Raw genomic sequence first — 19045 nt, forward strand, 5'->3', positions numbered from 1 at the left:
ATTTCTGTGTACAACACATCCTTCAGCATTGTTTACAAGGCTGGATGGGTGGTGACAAATTCTTTCAATTTCTGTTTGTTATGGAAGGTCTTTATTTCACCTTCATTCATAAATGAGACCTTTGCAGGATTCAGTATTCTGAGTTGCCAGTTTTTTTCTCTGAAGACTTGGAATATATCTCATCATTCTCCTCAAGCCTGTAGCCTTCTGATGAGAAGTTACCATGAGTCTAACTGGAGATCCTCGGAAAGTAATTTGGCATTTCTCTCATATACATTTTAGAATCTTTCCTGTATGGTTTACTGTGAAGAGTTTACTTACAATGTATCATGGTGAAGATCTTTTCTAGTCATGTCTATTAGGAGTTCTATGGACTTCCTATCTTTGGGTGTCCCTTTCTTTTTCCAAATTAGGGAAGTTTCCTGTTATTATTTCACTAAAAAGGTTTTCTAATCCTTTTTCTCTTTCCATGGCTTCAGGAACTCCTAGAATATGTATGTTGGGTTAATTGTTAGCATCCCATAGATCTGCAACACTGTTTTTAGTTTTCTATTTTCTTCTTCATATTTTTGTCTGACTGTATATTTCCTGCAATTTGTCTTCTAGTTGGATATTCTTTCTTCTGCTTCACCAATTCTGTGTTAAGGCTTCCCACTACATTTGTATTTGTTCTATTGAATTCTTCATTGGAAGATTTCATTTATATTTCTCTTTAAGATCTCAATTTTGTGGGAGTAACTTTTCTATGTCTTGTATGGATTTAATTAGTTCATGCATTTCCTTTTGATTGCTTCTAAGTAATCCTATGATCAATTTTTTGAATTCCATTTCTGGCATTTCTTCAATCTCTTCATCTTCACAAGCTAGTATTGAAGTGTTATATTCTTTTGGGGGCATCATGTTGTGTTCCTTCTTCTTTCTTGAATTGGTGCTTTTATTATATTCTGCATTCATGGAGATACTTGTTGGTTTCTTCTTTGTTTGTTTGTTTGTTTGTTTGTTTTTGCTGTGGCAGCTTTTATCTTTGGACTATGTCTGTGTGGATTAGTGGAGTGTCTGCTTTCATTGAATACCTAGAGGCCTGTGGTGGGTTTGGCCAAAGAGCTCTATTAAGTGCTCCAGGTTGAAGGAAGTGTTAAGGTGACTGACACCCAGGTTGGACATGGTGAATCTTTTTTTATCACAGGGGAGGTCTGTCCTGCTCTGTTGGTGTAGACTCAGCTCACTTCCTCTCTTCAAAAGACACCAGTGCCTGGGTGCTAGCCTCAGTGGGTATAATATTCATCTGTGCTTCCACAAGTACCACACAAAGGATTTATGCAGTCTTCATTGTAAGCAGAATCACCAGCAGTGTCCCTCACCATGGAACCAGGGAGCCCTGAACATGTGGAGCCTCCCACAGTGAATGCCCAAAGTCCCAGCTATATCCTGAGTCTTCCCATGCAGCTTCAGTGTTTTCACAGTGCTGGCACTCAAGCCTCCCACAGTCACGAGCTCCTAGCCCCTGTCAGTTCTCCTTGCCTGACGTAGGAGTTTCTGCTTGGCTGGTTGCTGGACCCGGACAGGAGCTGGCTCAGCTGTTATGTATGTCCATAATGGCACACTCTCTCTATCAGCTTATTACAGAGCACCATTAGGATGATCGGGGAGAAAGTAACGTGCCCCCCCTCTTGTTTTCTGCTCTAGTTTGGCAGGTACACTATCCCCAACAAGATTCCAAATCAGATTCACTCCAGGCTTTTCCTGCAGCTTTATCACCAGTGGCTTGGGCTATGGCAATCTGATTTCAACCCACTCTCCAAAGCTGGTGTAGAGGCTGTGTGCTGCTGAGGTCCTGATTTATGCGTATCCACACCCTCTACGTAGGTCCGCTGAGTCACTCTAATTTTTTTTGTTAAGATTATTTATTTATTTATTTGCAAGTCAGTTACACAGAGAGAGAATGAGAGGCAAAGAAAGTCTTCCATCCACTGGTTCACTCCCCAGATGGCCACAATGGCTGGAGCTGCACCGATGCGAAGCCAGGAGCCAGGAGCTTCTTCCGGATCTCCCATGTGGGTGCAGGGTCCCAAGGACTTGGGCCATCCTCTACTCTTTCCCAGGCCACAGCAGAGAGCTGGATGAGAAGTGGAGCAGCCGGGACTTGACTTGTGCTCATATGGGATGCCAACACTGTGGGCAGCGGCTTTACCCGCTATTGCACAACACTGGCCCTGAGTCCCTCTAATTTGCATGGGGTTTCTTCTGCTGTTTTCTCCCTAACTTCCCTGAGACTGCACTCTCTCCACTTTTTTTTAATAAACTATCTTCTAGACTAATCTTAATCGAATCTCTGCTCTACTTCTCATCCAGCTCCCTGCCTATGCACCTGGGAAAGCAGCAAAGAATAGCCCAGATACTTGGACCCCTTCACCCACATGGGAGACCAGGACAAAGCTTCTGGCTCCTGTCTTTGGTTTGGCCTGTCCGTGGTCATTTATGCGTGTCCACATAATTTATGAAGTGAACCAGTGGATAGAAGATATCTCTCTCTGTCTCTCCTTCTCTCTATAAGACTGCCTCTCAAATACATAAATTTTTTAAAATGTAATGTATATGAGCAAAATTGACATTTTGAGATTTGATTATTGTACAGCCATTGTCTCTACTGTTGAGTAACAGTGTTTTTTTTTTCTACTTACTATTTCTTGAATTATTTACTTGGTGGAGGGTTAAGCTTACAAATATAAAATAAACTGAAAGTATATAATTGTAAAAATTGAAAGGAAGGAGGAGAGAGGATGAGAACCATGGGCAGGAGGGTGGGTAGGATAGGAAGTATTACTATCTCCTAAATCTGTATATATGAAACACATGAAATTTGTTCACTTTATATACATAAAAACATTTTTAAATATTATTGATACTATAATTCAAATCTTATTAAAGTGACAAGCTAATTTAGGCAGAATTAACATCTATGAATATTGATTATATATATCCTGAAAATAATATACATGTCATATATATGTAGTTTTGTTTATTCCAAGTAGTTTTATCTTTGTGTTTTTCATAATAATTTGTTTTGTTTTTAATACCATCAATTTCCATATGTTAATTTTATAACTAGCCACTCTTCTAAATTCAGTTTTTCATTAATTTTCTTGGCTTTCTCAGGTGTATATTCATCTCATAATGTAAATAATAATATAAATTCCTCTTCTAATATTTATATCTCTAATGTTTTCTTATCTAGTTAGATAGTATATTTAGAATTATATTTAATATAATTGGTTTTATTTTGTGGGATCCATTAATACTTTTATTACCTCCAGTAACACATAACATTATAACTGTCTTGTGTTTTTCTGATTTGCTTTTTTAAGAAATGATCCCTTTTATTTTTAGATTTATTTTATTAATTTGAAAAGTAGAGTTACAGAGAGAGAGGGGAAGAGACAGAGAGATCGTCTATCCTCTGGTTCACTCCCCAGATGGCCATAGCTGCCAGGGCTGGGCCAGGCTGAATCCAGGATCCAGGAGCTTTTCCAGGTCTCCATGTGGATGCAGGTACCCAAGTTCTTGGACCATTTTCTACTGTTACTCTAGGTGCATCAGCAGGGAGCTGGATTGGAGGTTGAGCAGCCTGGTCTGAAACAAGCGCCCTTATTGCAGGTGGAGGCTTAACCTGTTACACCACAACGCCAACCCTAACATTTATAACTTTCATAGCTCCAAGTGAAGAAAAAAGTGGTTTTTTTAAATTTTTTTATTTTTTATTTTTTTGACAGGCAGAGTGGATAGTGAGAGAGAGAGAGAGAGACAGAGACAAAGGTCTTCCTTTTTGCCGTTGGTTCACCCTCCAATGGCCACTGCGGCCAGCACATCTCGCTGATCCGAAGCCAGGAGCCAGGTGCCTCTCCTGGTCTCCCGTGCGGGTGCAGGGCCCAAGGATTTGGGCCATCCTCCACTGCCTTCCCGGGCCATAGCAGAGAGCTGGCCTGGAAGAGGGGCAACCAGGATAGAATCCAGCGCCCCAACCGGGACTAGAAGCCGGTGTGCCAGCACCACAAGGCGGAAGATTAGCCTGTTAAGCCATGGCGCTGGCTGAAAAAAGTGGTTTTTACAAAGTGTAATATTCTTAGAAGGTGAAACAAAACCATATAACTGAATTCCTAGAGTTACATAAATTAAATGACAAAAAAAATCCCTCTTTTTTCTGTGGCTACTTTATGATTTACTGTTTATCTATGGTCTTCAGTAGTTTGACATGACGTCCTTAGATGTAATTTTCTTTTGATATTTTCTGCTTCAGATTCGCTCAGTTTCTTGGATCTGTGAGGGTTTTGGTTTATTTGTTTTGTTTTGTATTCATTTTGTTTTTACCAAATATCTGAAAGTTTGGTTTTTACTTCTTCAGATATTTCTCGTGCCTCATTTTCTTTCTCTTCTTCTACAACTTCCAATACAAACAGGATTGATTAGTCAGTTTTGTTATTGTTATATGGATATGTGAGTTCCTGAAATCCCTTTTTCCCTCAATATTTTTCTCACTGTTCTTTAGTGATTTCTGTTTATCTATCCTCAATTCATTGGTTGATTTCCCTACCATCTCCACTGTGTTGTTAATCCCATCCAGTGAATTTTTCATTGTGAAAAATTTGTCCTTTTCAGTTCTATAATCTGATTTCACTTCTTTTGAAAAAAAAATTGATAGAATATATGTAAGATTATATTTTCCATTATTATCTGTTGTTTTTTTAAAGATTTATTTTTAATTTATTTGAAAGTCAGAGTTATACAGAGAGAGAAGGGGAGGCAGAGAGAGAAGAGGTCTTCCATTCGATGGTTTACTCCCCAGTTGACTGCAACAGCCAGAGCTGCACCCATTCAAAGCCAGGAACCTGGAGCATCTTCTGGGTCTCCCATGTGGGTGCAGGGGCCCAAGGACTTGGGCCATCTTCTACTGCTTTCCCATGCCATAGCAGAGAGCTGGATGAGAAGTGGAGCAGCTGGGACTTGAACTGGTGCCCACATGGGATGCTGGCACTGCATGCAGCACTTTACCCACTACACCACAGTGCCAGCCCCCCATTTTGATTTTTATGTACACTTGATTCTTTGTATTGCTTCCATTTCCCTGCTGCAATTCAAATTTTGTATTAATTATGATGATCTTTTACTTTAGGTTCTTGATAATAGCTAAATTAAAATACTTGTCTGAACCATCTCAGAGTCTGTTCTTTTGACTGCTTTTTTCTAAGGACTTAGGTCATATTTTTCTCTGGTGCTAGATTCTCTCTTCCGTTGAAGCTTTTTGACTTTTTCCTAACACTTAAAAACTGATTGTTACCTTATCTAGTCAAGGCATGGTTTTATGTCGTCTTTGCATTAGTCTGTTTTGCTCTTGACCTTAATCCTGGGGTAATTCCCAAAATCTTAGTGATATAATCTTTCTTCTAAAATGTGACCTTCTAGTATTTCTGTGGGAATCCTGAATTGCCTCATGTAGTGAATGCAGCAGATCCCTGTCTCAGCTGTTTTGTTGTTGTTGTTATTGTTTTGTGTGTGTTTTGTTTTTTTTTTCCACCATTGGGTTCCTTGGAAGCTTAACCAGGCATTCAGAGGTCAGGTTAGGTGGGAGTTCATATGAAAAATTTGTAGGTCTCCCCTTTGTTTTTCCCTTTCTGGAACCCCTTCCTCTACCTTCAATTTTCAGCTATTCTCTCAACCCTGAATTCTGGCCTCTGATACCTCCATTCAATAATGCTGTGGTTTTCTGCTGAAATTCTACCTGTTCTCAAAACTTTGGACCTCAGAGAAAAGCCATGTAAAAATAAATCTTTGCTGGGCGATATTCTCTTCTTTCGAAGGTCAAATCCTCTCTCATCCTGTTTTAGCCCATGTATCTTTGTGCAAGTGACTTTTGATCACTCTTCAGTCACTCTTCAGTATGTCTTCAAATAGTTGTTTTTGTTTGTTTCACTATTTTTCCATAGTTTATAATTGTTATCTCTGAGTGACTGTGATTCAAATCATTCCACTTTTAACCAGAATTGGAACTCCTAGCTCTTTCTATAAAAAATAAATAAATAACTAAAATTGGCGGTTAAACTCATTATTCACACTGGTGTGACCACTTAGACCTAGATTTGTTCCTGAGTCTATTTATTAGTGTCATACTTCAAATTTCTGATCATCACTGTCCCCGTATGTAAAGTAGAAGTGGTCATTTCTACTTCAAAGAACTGCTTTTAGATATTAAATATAAAAATACCTGTAAATCATGTGGCACTTTAATAACATAGTTCTTTTAAAACACCGGAAGGCCAAATATTACTCTATGGAGTGTTACCACTGGGTACCAGGAGTATAAATTAATTTTGTGTTACCCAGAGGTCCCAGTTTCAGTGTTATCCCAATACATTGTGATAATATTTCACAGGAGGAGCAGCCAAACAAGGGTCAATCATAGCATACTCAGTGATACAGGAAATGTTGCTGTCTCTTCTGGGTGCATTTCAAACCAGCAAACTGGTGATCAGAAAATACTTCTGTAGCTTTTTTTGTTTCTCTGCATAAGAAGACTGAGTCTAAAGAATTGTCAGATTTTAAAGCCACATGGAGGGGCCTGCACTATGGTGCAGTGGGTTAACGCCCTAGCCTGAGGCACCGGCATCCCATATGGGTTCCTGTTCAAGTCCCAGCTGCTCCACTTCCAATTCAGCTCTCTGCTGTGGCCTGGGATAGCAGTAGTGAAGTAGGCAAGCATATAGGTTAAAATTGATTAGGTTTGTGAGCTGGAGGACCACGCCTTCACCATGCCCCTGTGTGACCTCATCCCCCTACCTGGCCACACCTGGGTGCCCACCAGCCAATCAGGTTAATTAACCACTCCCCTTGGAAGTGAGTTAAAAGCCTGGGACACAGTGTGTCCAGCCCTTCGCTTCTTCCCTGGCCTCTTGCCAGGAGGGGGCTTGCTGTAGCCCTGTGCCTCCAGGGCACGTGGCCTTTGGGCCACATCCTCTAGGCTTTCTGGCCTAGATTCGCCTCCACGTGGCTGGCTGGTTCCTGGTGCTCAGTATTAACCCAGATTTACCTCTCTCTCTTAATAAAGCTCTCACTCTCCTATGCATCTTTCGCACTAAATAAAGCTTAAAACGTACCATGCTGCCTCATTTATCTGTGCCGGTATTTAGAATTCTTCTCTAAATATTAGGCAGGAACCCTCTTGGGCTTACTAATATTGCGGATTTATTAGCAAGCATATGGTGAAATTGTATGGCACCCCAAATTCTGGTAGCATTTGTTTATGTGGTTGGTATAGAGTGTAATAAAACATACACCACTATTTAATGACTATTCTATCATCAGAGATTCCTTGCAACTCAAAAAATGAATGATTTGTACCCTGGGCAAACATGCAGTTTCTGAAATTGGTTATTGAATGGGTTTTTCTATGAATAGTTAACATTAGTGTCCAGACTGTCTGCTAGAATTATGTTATGAATGTGTGCTTATATGTTGTTTTCTTATAATTTAAGAAATACATAGGATATGTGTGTGGTTTTTCAGATACATTTTGCCATAGTGGAAGCAATATAATGCTGAAGATAAAAGGGGAACTAGCTGAGGTTGCATTAACTCTCTCCCTCCCCCCTCTCCCTCTCTTCCTCTCTCCCTCTTTCCTCCCCCTCCCCCTCCTCCTCTAGCTCCCTCTCTCCCTCTCTCTGGTAAGCATTATTACAATTGCTTTTCACATTTATGCCTGTTCAAATAACAATCCATCAATCATGTAAACTTAGCCCCAGATTCTGATCTCTAATACATAGTATGAATTGCATGTATTTCTTTGCCACCACCACCCCAAAATGCTCAAGTAACATCTGAGATTAAAATCTGTCCTTTCAAATTGATTTTATTTTTATCTAAGTAAGAAGCAAACTGCAGTGTCAGATGAGGAAATAAAATATTTCATGTCAGGATGTGGTTTCCTTTTTAATATATAATACTTACAGAATCAAGTCTGCCTGTGTTTCTTTAATCATAATAGTGGCTTTGAAAAAAAAAAGAAACATTGTTATTTATGCTTTTTACAATGGAATCTTTTATCCTGGAGCAATCATATACACTAATACGTTTTGTAGTAGAAGGCCATGTTATAAAAAGAACATTACCTAAGGTTATAATATCTGAAAAGCAAATGAAGACTATTTAACATAGAAGGTGAAATTCATCAGAATACATTTTATATATGTTTCATGGAAATTAACAATTTTTATAACAACAATAAAATAAAAACTTATCAGTAAAATAAAATATTTAAAATAATAAAACTCTTGTTTTGCTATTTATGTGACTTTTTAAAATTATGGGATAATTGATACATGATTTGAAGATATAATTTTTACTTTAATTTTCTCTCAGTCACGGAAAATTCATTCAATTTATGCACATTTTTCTTTGTTTTTAAGCAGTGTTCATTAATATTTGTGAGCAAATCATTAAGCTAGTCAGTTTAGGAGATTAAAAAATAAATCTGTATCATTCTTCCTCAAAGAAGAGTGTGGATTAGTACAACAAACAAAATTATACACATCCCACAGAGATATATCTAGATAGAAAATCACTAGTTACTAAGAATAAGACTGCAAAGAAGACTTGGTATGTGCTACTTTTTAATTGTATTTCAGAATCACAAGTTATCTTTGTGCAAGAATAGTATAGTGCCTGGAGCATAACAGGAGTTCAATAAGTTGAAAGAATAGGTGAATATTCTCTCATGCCTGGGTTGAAGAGCTAGTTAGCTGTAGTGTGAGTTGTATATGTGTATTAACTATTTCTGCAGGTAACCAATTATTTTAGAATAAGAATGATTTTTATCTGAGTTCTAACATTTTTGTGACTTTGGGCAAATTATTTCTTTAAACTCCAGTTTCTTTTTCTGTAAAACATGATAATCCCTGTAAGTTTGCTCTTAAGAATAAATGACATAATGTATATAAAGCCCATATTATGGTGGCTATCATAGGTTAGCTTAGAAAAATTGTTACAGTTACTATAACTACTCCATTTTTTATTGATAAGAGATGGATGAAAGTACCTCACTATGAAACACTAATAATTAAACTGTATCACTGACTTTACATGTGCATAAGTAGAAGAATTTTTATTCCAGATAGGTACCATTTCATTCGGTCTACAATTACTTGATTTTTTTACCTAAAGAAAACTATGTTGGCCAGTGCTGCGGCTCAATAGGCTAATCCTCCACCTGCGGCGCCGGCACACCGGGTTCTAATCCCAGTTGGGGCGCCGGATTCTATCCCGGTTGCCCCTCTTCCAGGCCAGCTCTCTGCTGTGGCCTGGGAAGGCAGTGGAGGATGGCCCAAGTGGTTGGGCCCTGCACCCGCATGGGAGACCAGGAGAAGCACCTGGCTCTTGGCTTTAGATCAGCGCGATGCGCCGGCTGCAGTGTGCCAGTCGCAGCAGCCATTGGAAGGTGAAACAACAGGAAAAAGGAAGACCTTTCTCTCTGTCTCTCTCTCTCTTACTATCCACTCTGCCTGTCAAAAAAAAAAAATGTTTTGAGTTATAAATTAATTACTTAACTTTGTACTTGATAATTTTGTGTCTGTGTACTGAAAACTCAGATAAGAACTTGGGAATTATTATTTACTCTTTTATTCATTTATTTATTCATTGAACAAATAGTTACTCACACTGTGGTAGGCACTGGTGAAACAGTGATGAATAGACAGTTTGCAAGTCTAGCCTGTCACAGTTTGTTCATGATAGGTAGTTGTATCCTAAATACAGTGCTTAAGATATAGGGACTAGAACAAGGCTTTCTTGATCTGACCCCATCAATCAACTAGATCAGTCATAAGGTTTGAAAAGTTACAAAGCCCACATTCCTGTAAGTTGTATAAAGGAGACTTCAAAATGTTCATGGAAAAATGAAATTTAAAAAATAAGTTATTTTGGCACCCAAAAAATTGGAAATCTGTGCATATTTTTTCATAATAAACATTTTCATAAACACCCACATATGTAATTGTCTGTTCTCCTCTGTCATCTTAAAGGAAAGATAAACTTTGGAACATGCTTTACAAAATTATGAGAACCTAGATACCAATGAAGAATTAAGGTCAGAATGTAAATGATCACAACTAAATGTAAATGATTTTCAGTATTCTACTATAAGTGCACTTGTACCTAAGCTCACAACTATATTCTTTTTTTTTAAAAGACTTACTTATTTATTTGAAAGTCAGAGTTATACAGAGAGAGAAGGAGAGGTAGAGGGAGGGAGGGAGAAAGATACTCCATCCACTGGTTCACTCCCCAGTTGATCACAACAGCCGAAACTAAACAGATCCAAAGCCAAGAGCCTGGAGCTTCTTCTGGGTTTCCCATGCATGTGCAGGGGCCCAAGGACTTGGGCCATCTTCTACTGCATTCCCAGGCCATAACAGAGAGTTGGATAGGAAGTGGAGCAGCCGGGACTTGAACAGGCACCCATATGGGATGCCAGCACTGCAGGCGGCAGTTTGACCTGCTACAGCACAGTGCCGGCCCCTCAACTATATTCTGATTGGAACTTTTTGACTATCTTCTCCACTATTAATTATCTTATTACCAATTGTAGTGAAAGAAATTTATTGGTGAAAACATTCTTATAAACCTAAAAAGTCTATGGTCCTGTTTTTCTCTTTTTTCCTATTCACTGATTGATTACATGAAGTGGAATAGTTTTTTAATTGACACATAATAATTGTACATAATTATAGAGTTCAATGTGATTCAATAAAGAGTACAAAGTGTGATTATCAAATCTGGGTAATAAGCATACCCATCGCCTAAAAGATTTATCATTTCTCTGCTGGCTCCTCTGAAATACACAGTGTATGATTGTTCACTGTAGTCACCCCAGTGCCCAGCAGAGCACTGGAATTCACTCCTCCTCAGTAACTGGCATTTTGTATCTATTTGTACTTTTACCCCCACCCAGCCTCCTCAGCCTCTGATAACCACTGTTCGATTCTTGACTTCTGTGAGGCAAAGATTTTTTGCATTCCACATGTGAGTGAGAAGATGTAGTATGCTTCTTAAAATAATTCCTTCTGGATTCATCTGTGTTGTCTCAGAGGACGGGACCCATCTGTTTTATGGCTGAATAGTATTCCACTGTGTACAGGATTCCAGAAATTTTCATGGAAGATGTATATAGGAAAAAACTAAGAATGGATTTCAAAAAAAACTATACAACAAAATAAACTTAAACTGCACCTTCTATTTTTCCATGATTTCATGATTCTATACATATTTCATTTCCCTTTACTCAGGAACTTCTGTAGTGTATTCTGCAATGGCTATTGATTTGCATTCTGACCAACAGTACGTAAATGTTCCTTTTTCTCCACATATTCTCCAGTACTTGTTATTTCTTGGGTTTTTTCAATATCCATTTTGACAGGTGTGAGATGAGGTCTTATTATTGTTTTGATTTGCACTTTCCTGATGATTAGTAGTTTTGAGCATTCTTCTGTACACCTGTTGGCTATTTGTATGTCTTCTTTTGAGAAATGTCTATTATTTTATGTTATTTGCCCATATTTAATCATATTGTTTGCTTGAATTCCTTGTATATTCTGAGTTTTAACCTCTTGCCAGATGTATAGTTTATGAATATTTTCTGACATTCTATAGATTGTTTCTTCACTGTTAATTATTTCTTATGCTATGCAAAAGCTTTTCAGTTGATGTCAGTTTATTACCTATTTTTGCTTGTTGTATGTGCCCTTGAGGTATTCTCAAGAAACAAATTAAAAAGACAGCTTAGGGGCCGGCTCTGTGGCACAGCAGGTTAATGCCCTGGCCTGAAGCGCCGGCATCCCATATGAGCGCCAGTTCGAGTCACTCCACTTCCCATCCACCTCTCTGCTATGGCCTGGAAAAGCAGTAGAAGATGGCCCAAGTCCTTGGGCCCCTGCACCTGCATGGGAGACCCGGAAGAAGCTCCTGGCTCCTGTCTTCGGATTGGCTCAGCTACGGCTGTTGCGGCCAATTGGGGAGTGAACCATTGGATGGAAGACCTCTCTCTCTGCTTATCCTCTTTCTGTGTAACTCTGACTTTCAAATAAATAAATAAATAAATCTTTTTTAAAAAAGACAGCTTGGACCACAAGTAGGTGCTGTGGCATAGACAGCAGGTTTAGCTGCCAATTGGGATACCCAGATTCACTATTGTAATGCCTGGGATCAAGTGCTGCCTCTGCTTCTGATCCAGCTTTCTGTTAATGCATTTTCTGGGAGGCAGCAAATGATGATGATTCCAATATTTAAGTCTCTACCACCCATGTGGGAAACTTGGATTGAGGTCCAAGCTCTGCTCTCAGTGGCTATTGGGGGGATTTAGGGGCTGAACCAGTGTAGTAGAGAAGATTCATTCTCTCTCTCTCTGTCTCTCTCTCCCTCTCCTTCTCCCTCTCCCTCTCCCTCCCTCCCTCCTTCACTCCCTCCATAACTCCCTCTCTCCCTTTCCTTTCCTCCTTCCCTCCCTCCCCTCTCATTCTGCCTCAAATATAAATATTTTTAAAAATACTCTAATTCAATCCAATGTCATTAAACATTTCCCCCTGTGTTTCCTGTAGCAGTTTCATAGCTTGGGTTATTAGATTTAAATGTTTAATCCATTCCATTCAAATTTTTAAAAAGATTTATTTATTTGAAAGGCAGAGTTACAGAGAGATGGAGAGAGGAAGAAAGAGAAATCTTTAATCTGCTAGTTCATTCCCCAAATGATCACAACAGCCAGGGCTGGGCCAGGCCAAAGCCAGGAGTCTGGAACTCCATCCAGATCTTCCAGGGCTCAAACCAGAATTCTGATTTGGGATTCTGACCTCGCAAGGAACAGCTTTAACCCACAGCACCATAATGCTGGCCTTCAATTTTTTGTTGTTATTATTAACAATGTTATATTAATAATATGGGAAGAGATAAGCACCTAGTTTATTTCATTCTTCTGGATATGGATCTGATTTTCCAAGCACCATTTGTTGAAGAGATTGTCTATTCCTGTATGGACTCTTGTGTGGACTTTTTACACTAGTACCAGGCTCTTTTGCTTACTGTAACTTTGTAGAATATGTTGAGGTCAGGCTTTTTCTTTTTCTTTTTTTAAGCTCAATATAGTTGTGGCTAATACAGGTCTTTTGTCATTCCATATGAATTTTAGGGTTGTGTTTTTGTAGTTCCATGAAGAATGCTGTTATTATTTTGGTAGGAATTGAATAAATCTAAAGATTGCCTTGGATAGTATGGACATTTTAACAGTATTAAATCTTCTAATTCATGAATATGGAATATCTTTCCATTTACTTGTATCTTCAATTTTCTACCAATGTTTTATGGTTTACAATATAGAGAAATTTTTATGTAGGTTAAGTTTGTATCTAAGTAACAAAATTTTTGTAGCTATTAAAAATTAGATATTTTTCTGAGAATTTACTATTAGCATATGGAAATGATGTTGATTTTTACATGTTGATTTTGTTTCTTGAAAGTTTGCTGAATTTGTTTATTCTAACTTTTATGGGTGAAGATTTTAAAGTTTTCTAAAAAAGCTTGACTTCCTCCTTTCCAATTTGAATGCCTTTCACCTCTTTTTACTGCCTAGAAGCTATGACTAAATTTTCTACTACTATGTTGAATAGTAATAGAGTGAGTATTCTTGTCTTAATCCAGATCTTAGAGGAAAAATTTTCATTTTTAGTTGTGTGTTTGTCATATATGGTCATTATTGTGTTAAGATATGTATCTTCTATACCTGATTCACTGAGAGTTGTTAACATGAATGGATGTTGAATTTTGTCAGATGCTTTTTTTTACATTCATTGAGTTGATATAATTTTTCTCATTTCAGTTAATGTATCATATTTATTGGTTTGTGTGTATTAAAGCATCCTTGCATCCTTTGGATGAATCACACTTGATCATAAGAAATGATCTGTTCAGTACACTGTTGAATTAGGATTGGTAGTATTTTGTTAAGAAATTTTGCATCTGTGTTCATCAGATACAGTGACATCAACAATTTTCTTTCTGTGTTATGCCTGGTTTTGATATCAGAGTAATTCTAGCATCATGGAATGAGTTTTAAATTGTTTCTTCCTCCACACACTGTTGTTTGTTTGTTTGTTTGTTTGTTTGTTTGTTTTAGGAGGGGATGGGGAATAGTTTGAGAAGAATTGATAATATTTCCAATAAATGTGTGATAAAATTCAGAGGTGAAGCTGTCAGTTCCTTTACTTTTCTTTGATAGAAGGCTTTTTATCACTGATTCCACTTTCTCACTCATTATTGGTCTGTTCATATTTTGTGTTCATAATCCCATATTATTAGGTTATCTGTTTCCAAGAATTTACCCGTTTCTTCTGTTTCCCAATATGTGGTCATGCAATTATGCTTAATAGTTTCTCATGATCCTTTGTATTTCTGAGATATCTGTTGTAGTATCTCATTTGGCATCTGTGACTTTTTTGAGCCATCTCTAGTTTTCTTTTAAAGTTTGCAATAAATGAACTCTTATTTCATTGAGATTTTATATTGTTTTTCTGTTTTCTATTTTATTTATTTCTGATCTCATCTTTTTTTTTTTCTCCATCTAATTGAAAGAGCAACATTGAGAGAGAGAAATCTGTCTACTGGTTCACTTCCCAAATATCCACAAAATTGGAGCAGGGTCAGGCTGAAGCCAGTAGCCCAGAACTCCAGACCTATCTCCCAAATGGGTGGCAGGAGCCCAAGAACGTGAGCCATCATTTGCTGCCTCCCAGAGTACATTATCAGGAAGCTGCAGGTGAAGCAGAAGGGCCAGAACTCAAACCCAGCACTCCAGTATGAGATGTGGGTGTCCCAGCTTGCAGTTTAACCAACTGCTCCACAATGCCCACTCCTCTGCTGTGATCTTTATTATTTCCTTCCTTTCATTAATTTGGGGTTTCCTTTGTTCTTTTTTCTAGTTCCCTCAGTTGCAGTGTTGGGTTGTTTATGTGAGATGTTTCTGCTCAATATGTAGTCATTTATTACTATAAACCTCTCTTCTATAACTCCTTTTAGTGTATCATAAAAGTTTTGGTAACTTGTGTTTCCATTTCCATTTTCAATTCATTGACCCATTGTTTATTCAGGAAACTGTTGTTTAATTTCCCATGTATTTGTAAAGCTTCTAAAGTTTCTATAATTTTTAAACTAAAGTTATACACTTCTGTGGTCAGAAAAAAATATCTGATAAGATCTCTGGCTCCTCTTCCAGTCCAGCTCTCTGCTGTGGCCTGGGAAGGCAGTGGAGGATGGTCCAAGTACTTGGGCCCTGCATCCGCATGGGAGACCAGGAGGAAGCACCTGGCTCCTGGCTTTTGATCGGCACAGCACGCCGGCCGTAGTGGCCATTTGGGGAGGTGAACCAACGGAAGGAAGACCTTTCTCTCTGTCTCTCTCTCTCACTAACTCTGCCTGTCCAAAAAAAAAAAGAAAAAAAAAAAAAAGATCTCTGTCTTCTTAATATTCTTCAGTATTGTTTTGTGGCCTAACACATGATTGTTCCTAAAGAATTGCCCATGTACAGTTGAGAGGAATTTATATTCTCAAGTGCTTGGATGTAATGTTCTCAGAGATACCTATTTTTTTTTATTAATTTTGTTCAAGGTATACAAATTTTATGTATTGCAAATATACAGATTCAGGAATATAGCGCTATTTCTCACCCTATCCTCTATCCCACCCATGCTCCTATCCTCTTCCTCTACCCTCTCCTATTTTTACAAAGATCTATTTTCATTTTACTTTATATGCATAAGATTAACCATACACTAAGGGTTCAACAAATAGTATGAGAAAAATCACTGTTCCTCAATAGTACAGACAAGGACTGTAAACAATCATTGATTCTCAAAATGTCAATTTGTATTCGGTACATTACATTGTAGGTACTCTATTGGTAACCACAGATGAGGCAAAACATATGATATCTGTCTTTTGGGGACTAGCTTATTTTCACCAAGTGAATAGTTTCCAGTTGCATCCATTTTGTTGCAAAACAGGATTTCTTTTTTTCTTTTCTTAACCACTGAGAACTATTCCATAGTGTATATATACGATAATTTCTTTATCCAGTCATGCATTGATGGACATCTGAGTTGATTCCCTATCTTAGCTATTGTGAATTCAGCTGCAGTTAACATGGGGGTACAGATAAATCCTTCAACTGCTGATTTCATTTTGTTTGGGTAAATTTCCAGGAGTGGGAGTGCTGGGTCATATCATAGATCTATTTTCAGATTTCTGAGTTATCTCCATACTGTCTTCCACAGTAGCTTTGCCAATGTAGTTTTCAGCAGTGTGTTTAGGATACTTTTCCCCCATATCCTCACCATCATTTGTTGTTTGTTGATTTGTATGAGAGCCATTCTAACTTCAGTGAGGTGAAAACTCACTATGGTTTTGATTTGCATTTCCCTGATGGCTAGTGATCCTGAGTATTTTTTCAAGTGTCTGTTGGCCATTTGAATTTCCTGTTTTGAAAAATGCCTATTCATGTCCTTTTCCCATTTCTTAACTGAATTGTTTTATTGTTGTAGAGTTTCTTGAACTCTTTATAGATACTAGATATTAATCCTTTATTAGTTGCATAGTGTGCAAATATTTTCTACCATTCTGTGGATGGCCTCTTTGCTTTGCTGAATGTTTTCTTTGCAGTTCAGAAGCTTCTCGGCTTGATTTTATCCCATGTATCAATTTTGCTTGCATTGGTTGTGTTTCTGGGGTCTGTTTCAACAAGTCTTTGCCTCTGCCAATATATTTCAGAGCTCCTCCCAATGCTTTCTAGTAATTTGATGGTATCAGATCATGGATTTAAGGCTTTGATCCATTTTGAGTGGGTTTTTGTGTCAGGTGGAAGGTAGTGCTCTTGTTTCATACTTCTGCATGGGGAGATATAATTTTCCCAGCCCTGTTTGGTGAAGAGATTGTCCTTGCTCCAGCAATTGATTTTAGCTCCTTGTTAAAGACAAGTTGGTTGTAGATGCATGGATTGATTCTGCAGTTTATATTCCGTTCCATTAGTGTACGTGTCTGGTTTTTTTGTTTTGTTTTGTTTTCTTTCCTTTTTTTTTTTTTTTCTCCCAGTACCAGGCTGTTTTGATTATACCTGCCCTGTATTATGTCTTGAAATCAGATATTGTGATGCCACCAGCTTTGTTTTGGTTGTATAAGATTACTTTAGCTATTTTGGGTCTCTTGTATTTCCATATGAATTTTAAAATCATTTTTTCTATATCTGAGAAGAATGTTTTTGGTATTTTGATTGGGATTGCATGTTTCCAGTTGTATGGACATTTTCATGACATTGATTCTTCTAATTTATGAACATGGAAGATTTTTCCATTTTTTGTGTGTCTTCTATTTATTTCATTAATGTTTTATAATTTTCATTATATAGATCTTTCACCTCCTAGATTAACTGTATTCCACAATTTTTAAAATTTTTTGTAGCTACTGTGAATGGGAATGATCTTAGAAGTTCCTTCTCAGCCAAGGCATTGTCTGTGTATACAAAGACTATTGATTTTTTTGTATTGATTTTATATCCTGCCACTTTACCAAACTCTTTCATGAGTTCCAGTAGTTTCTCAGTGGAGTCTTTTGGAATCCCTATGTATAGAATCATGTCATCTGCAAATAGGGATAGTCTGATTTCCTCCGTTCTAATTTGTATCCCTTTGATTTCTTTTTCATGCCTAAAGGCTCCAGCTGAAACTTCCAGGACTATATGAATAGCAATGGTGAGAGTGGGCATCCTTGTCTGGTTCCAGATCTTAGTGTGAATGCTTCTAATTTTTCCCAATTCAATTAGATGCTGACTGTGGGTTTATTATAAATTGCCTTGAATGTGTTGAGGAATATTCCATCTAAACCCAGTTTGGTTAAAGTTTTTCATCACCAAAGAATTTTGTATTTTATAAAATGTTTCTCTACAGCTATTGAGATGATCATAACAATTTTTATTATGTTTGTTAATATGATGTATCACATAAATGATTTGTGATTATTAAACTATCCCTGCATACCAGTTATATTTCCCACTAAGTTTGGGTAAGTGGTCTTTGTGGTATGTTGTTAAATTTGATTAGCTAGTATTTTGTTGGGTTTTTGCATCTACGTTCATCAAGAATATTGGTCTTTAGTTCTCTTTCTGTGTTGTTTCTTTTTCTGCTTTAGGAATTAAGGTGATGCTGACTTCATAGAAGGAATTTGGTAGGATTCCCTCCCTTTCATTTGTTTTGAATAGCTTGAAAAGGATTGGAATTAATTCTTCCTTAAATGTCTGGTAGAATTCAACAGTAAAACCGTCTGGCCTTTGTTTGTTGGGAGGGTCTTTATTACTGATTCAATGTGTGTTTTGGTTATTGGTCTGTTTAGATGTTCTATGTCTTCATGAATCAATTTTGATAGATTATATGTGTCCAGGAATATCTCTGTATCTTATAGATTTTTCAGTTTGTTGACATATAGCTCTTTGTAGTAATTCCTGGTGATTCCTTTTATTTCTGTGTTACCTGTTGTTACATTTCCTTTTTCATCACAGATCTCGTTGATTTAGGTCTTCTCCCTCTATTTTTTTTTTTTTGGTTGGTTGGGCCAACAGTATATTAACTTTGTTTATTTTTTTCAATAACCAACTATGTTTCACTGATCTTTTATATTGTTTTTGTTTGTTTCAATTTTATTTCTTCTCTGATTTTAATTATTTCTTTCCTCTTATTAATTTGGAATTTGGTTTGTTGGTTTGTTGTTTTTCTAGGTCCATGAGATGCATTGATAGCTCATCTATATGATGCCTTTCCAATTTCTTCATGTAGACACCAGTTGCTATAAACTTCCCTCTTTGCTGTATTCCGTAAGTTTTGATATGTTGTATTATGTTCATTCATTTCCAGAAAAAAAATTTTTATTTCTCTTGATTTCTTCTATGACCCAGTGTTCTTTCAGGAACATATTATAC

The 19045-nt window shown here is 37.4% G+C and overlaps 1 protein-coding gene across 5 annotated transcripts in view; it reads left to right on the forward strand.

Moving 5' to 3' along the window:
• The window catches only part of MBD5 (methyl-CpG binding domain protein 5), a 264810-nt gene that overhangs the window by 5453 nt on the left and 240312 nt on the right, over positions 1-19045 (forward strand). Inside the window, exon 2 of one of the 5 annotated variants that reach the window (XM_062186379.1) lies at positions 18845-18940. The exons of the other annotated variants lie outside the window; for them this stretch is intronic. The gene's annotated coding sequence lies outside the window, so the exon portion shown is untranslated. The remainder of the gene's footprint in view (positions 1-18844; positions 18941-19045) is intronic. 5 annotated transcript variants of the gene reach the window in all.

This window comes from Lepus europaeus, chromosome 1 (assembly GCF_033115175.1).
Source record: "Lepus europaeus isolate LE1 chromosome 1, mLepTim1.pri, whole genome shotgun sequence".
NCBI classification, from domain to species: domain Eukaryota; kingdom Metazoa; phylum Chordata; class Mammalia; order Lagomorpha; family Leporidae; genus Lepus; species Lepus europaeus.